This window comes from Lolium perenne, chromosome 3, assembly GCF_019359855.2.
Source record: "Lolium perenne isolate Kyuss_39 chromosome 3, Kyuss_2.0, whole genome shotgun sequence".
NCBI lineage: Eukaryota > Viridiplantae > Streptophyta > Magnoliopsida > Poales > Poaceae > Lolium > Lolium perenne.
Window position 1 is genome coordinate 138927611 of NC_067246.2, and position 4905 is coordinate 138932515.

Consider the following 4905-nt stretch of genomic DNA (forward strand, 5'->3'; position numbering starts at 1 on the left):
TGCCGGACGGGGAAATGGTCGTGTGTCCGTTTGCGTCTGGGGTTGGCTCCAGCGGCGCGATGCATTTTGGGCGCATGCCAGAATTTAAAAAATATGAAATAGCGTCGACTTTGCACGAAATTACAGCCGCAAATTGAGGGCTGAAACAAGTTCATCCCACTTTGCAGCTCGTACGGCGCAAAGTGGAGCAAATGGGGCACAACAAGGCCTGAACAGCAATAAAAAAAAGTCCAAAAGGAGGCCAAGGTGCTGGGCGCATGGCGCCCGGCGGCGGCGATCAGGCGTCTCGCTCGCGGATTTCGGCGCGCCTCTTCATGAACCATGCCCTGGTGTCGTCGTCGACGCCGCTCAAGTCGGCAAGCATGATCCTTGTGTCTTCTGCACGCAATTTGGCCTCGGCGTCTGCCTTTTTGGCCTCGATGTCCAGCCTTTGGACATCGAGGACCTCCTTGGCGAGGTTCTGGTAGATGGCAGTTGCGGCCTCTTTTTCCAGACGCCTCTTCTCGTCCCTAGCAGCCATGGCAGCACGGTTGTCAGCCATTATCTTCTCCATGCTCTGCGTGAAAGCAATGGCCTGCGCCTCCCGGACGAGATCGGCCTTGGTAGCCTTGTGGCCTCGTGGACGAGGTGGAAGGACTGGACGACCTTGATCGTCGTCTTCGCCGTCGAGGTTGATCGCTGTCCCATTCCTCACAGCTTCGTTGTAGGCCGCAAAGCTTATCATCCACTTGTTGTTGTCTTTGAGCAGCTCCCAACAATGGACCATATGGAAGCCCTTCTTGTGCGTCGCCCTGAACTTCTGCAAGGCGCGGGATACCTGCAATCATAGCCGCCAATGATGTACAATGACGCAAATTGACGCAAATTGTGTAGAATGATGATGGTTGTATCGTGTTTACCACTATCATGACGCCAGTGCCACTTACGGGGTTGTTAATAGCATGTTCGACCGACGAGCAGAACTTGGCAGTCTCTTGTTTGATGTAGTTACATCTTTTCCGGAGGGACTACTCCGTCCGAGGGCCTGTGATATGGTAGGGCGGGTGCATCCTGGTCTCGTTGTACTGCTGCAAGACCTTGGCCCAATAGACCTTGCCCTTTTGCTGGGCGCCATTGATACAATCTTGGGTCGTTGCCAGCCACGCTTCACACAAACACTTGTCCTCCTCGTCGACGAAGCCTTGTGTCCTGTGGCTCTCCCCCTTCTTCTTGGTGGCGCGCTGTGTTGGCGCGTCGTCGAAGTCGTTCACGCACACGGGTGTTGGCTGCGTCTGCTGGGTGCCGAACAGCCGTGCGGTCTCGATGTCCTCCGCATCTTGCGTCTGCCCGTTCGGTCTCGATGTCCTCCGCATCATGCGCGCCTGTCCAGGCCCGATCATCGCGAACGAAGCCGCCGCCGTAGATAATTTCCTGGATGTCTGAATCATGGCGGTCCTTCCAATAGTCCTACAAACGACCGGACATCAGACGCATGATACAGGGCACTCGCACACATTGACAGAGCTCACGTACCGGGTCGTCCATCGTCGGGGCAGGCGGCGCCATTTCGTCGAACAGGATGCGGGGCTGCGGCATGCTCTCCTTCGGCACCTGGCGCGTCTTCTGTGTCGCGCCCGGGCAGGAGTCACCGCTTCTAGGCGTCTGGTTGAGGTCGGGAACCGCCGCCCCGGTCAACTTCACCGGCGTCTGGCCGGAGGCGAACCGCGACACCGCGTGGCCCTGCAAGGGAGCGGGAGTTCCAGGGCGCAGCTGGGAACTTACCGAGCTGACCGAAGAGGCCGGAGGAGCGACGCCGGCGATCCCCTCTCTCTTGACGATCATGTAGCCCTCCGCTAAGGTCGGATGGAGGGCTAGTTGTGCGACGCCGGCTTTGATCTGCATCTGCCGGGCCTGCTGGTTGGCGGCCGCGGCAGTCTTGATCTTCTGGTTCTTGCGCCGCCCGCGACGCTTGGCGGCCTCCAGGACTTTCTCCTCCGCGGAGAGCACCTTCTTTGGCACCTTCGGCTTTGCCTCCCGGCCGCCGCCGTCGGCGGCCCGCTTTGCTTCCGCCGGAGCTGCAGTGTCCACTGTGGCTATGGCCGTGGCTACGGGGGAGTGTGGGGCGGCGGCGGGTGCGAGGGTTTGCTCCGCATCCATGGCGGTAGCTGCGGCGGCGAGGACGTCCATCGCTTCTGGCCTGCTCGCGCCGGTCTAGTTTCCAATTTGGCGCGGGGGAATGGCCAGTGGCGGGAATAATATCGCCCTCCAGCCACTGACGCGCGGGTCCTACGTCTTTTTCGGCGGACACTCGGAGCGACCGCCGAGCGTCCGCCGCGACGCAAACCTGACGCATATTTGGGCCAGGTTTGCGTCTCCGCGGACGGCCCGGTCACTTTGCGTCGCCCCGCTGGAACAGGCCCCAGACGTATTTCCGGTCACGGCGGACGAAAACGGTCGCTCAGCGACCGTTTGCGTCGCGCCGCTGGAGATGCCCCTAAGGGCATCTCCAGCTGGCCGACGCATTTCGGACGTCCAAAATGTCCGTTTGCGTCGGCCCGCGGACGCGTTGTGGGCCAGAGCGACCGTTTGCGTCGGGGGTAGCTCCAGCGGTGCGGACGCATATTTTATCCGGGGACAGCGTCAAGGTCGCTAATGGCGTTTTACGTCCCGTCGAGGACTGCCGCCGGTGATTAACTGTTCCCGCGCGGCGACGATCGTTCCCGCGCGCGCCCAATATATTGGCAAGTTTCGTCGGCGTTTCGCGCGCGCGGGAAACGCCCTGCGCGCCAACGCCGTTTCCCGCCCCGCCGTGGCGCGGCTATATATGGTGGAAACCGGCGGGGGCGACGGGCACACCTCAAGCTACCATCCATCCATGGCCGACCACATGAATTGGGAGCACGCTGTTCACATGTGCCGCCAGCTCCACCCGGAGGAGGAGGAAGACGAGGTAGCCTCCGCCGGCGTTGAGGCGCAGCAGCTGGACCTGGAGGTGGCGGCGGCAGAGGCGGAGGTCACGGAGGCGGAGGCGGCAGAGCGCGCGGAAGGGCGCCTCGCGGCGACCAGGGCGGAGATCGCCAACGCCATGGCCGAGCTCGCCGACGCCAGGGCCGAGCTCGCGGAGGCGCGGGCGGCCATCGCGGCCCCTCCGACCGACGCCGTCATCCACGACATCGCGGACGACGACGTCCCCGTGCCCATGCGCTTCGAGTGCGCCGGTGACCAGCTGGTTCTGCTCGCGTCCTTCGAGTCCCTGGCTGGGGACGCCCAGCGCCGTCAGGCTTGGCTGGCGGAGGAGGAAGCCCACAACTATGCGATGGCCATGGCTGGGGGTTAATGTGCTCCGACCTGGACTCGCTCCAGCGTAGGGGCCCTTCCCCGCGCGGGTCGAGCAGGAGAACCGGGAGCTGGAGGTCGCCATCGCCGCCAGGGACGAAGCTGTGGCGGCGGCTAGGGGCAGGGCCCGCTTCGTCGCCGACGTGGCGGCGATCCAGGCGGAGGAGGACGCGGCGGCGGCGGCGGTCCAGGCGGAGGAGGACGCGGCGGCGGCGGTCTAGGCGGCAGCGGAGGAGGAGGCCCGGCGGCGGCGGCGGTCCAGGCGACGGCAGAGGAGGAGGAGGCCCGGGCGACGGTGGGGGCGGCGGCTACCAAGTTGGCCGTTGCGACGGTGACCGCCCTGTGGGACAGCTCCCTGGCCGAGGCCCTCGAACGCCGCAGGCGGCAGGACGAGATGTCCGTTCGCCGGCGTGCGCGGCGCGCGGAGTGCAAGAAGCGCTCCCGCTTCGACGACGGCGCCAGCCCATCCGGCGGCCAGTAGTAGGGCACGCGACTGCGAGTAACCGAGGCCGGTGTAGGCCGCGCGACGGCGAGTAGGTACGGCCGTTGTAGTTTTAGGTTAACTCGACTAACCATCTCTGTAAAGATGGTCCTTTTGGCCAATCAATAGCAATGAAAAAATATTTTGCTTACCTACTCACTGCCGACCGGGCCCGGATGTACCCAACGCGGATATTTTCCGCGACCGCCGAGCGTCCACCGCGACGCAAACCTGGCGCATATTTGGACCAGGTTTGCGTCTCCGCGGACGGCCCGATCACTTTGCGTCGCCCCACTGGAACAGGCCCCAGACGCATTTCCGGTCACGGCGGACGAAAACGGTCAGCGCCGCTGGAGATGCCCTAACTGCTGACGATTGGTGACACGCTCCTTCGACTTGATACTGTATGTAAAAGTCTGAAGTTTTACCCACAGACGTGTTCGCAAGAAAGCCGACTGTTTGGCTCGGGAATCCGCCTGAGTTTATTATTGAGCTGCTTACACACGATGTAACGATGTTTGATAATAAACAAAGTGGCCACAATGTCATTCCTTTTTTTTAAAAAAAAAGTGATTACATTGTGAGATTTCATGTTAATTACTAGCACACTAACAATGTAAAGTTTTATGTATAAACATTGTTAACACATATATACATACATGTAAATTACATGTATCTACTCCCACTATGGACCTGGAAATTACATGGAAATTACCAACATGTATAATTGAATCGATCCATGATCCATCAATGTATAATATTATAATTTACATCCCACAATGTTTATGCATGCTTGAAGGCTGCCTCTTTTTACCAACAAAACATGCATAATACTATCTACAAAATTAGGGGTTTGTTAGAGCTAGGCTTGTGCTCAATCAAGTCCTACACTATTAGATTTGCTTTGTGATTCGTGATAGTTATCAGCTGCAAAATAAGTTACAGCTAAAACTTACAACATCATGTAACTGAGTTAGTTCTTGGTTGACTGAGAAATTATGATACCCAGTTGTGGGTAGCTTCAACATCACTTATGGACTTGGGATCGTCGTTCTAGACACGGGTGGCAGGATCAAATCTCACCACGCTATGTGTGCCTACAAGAGGAA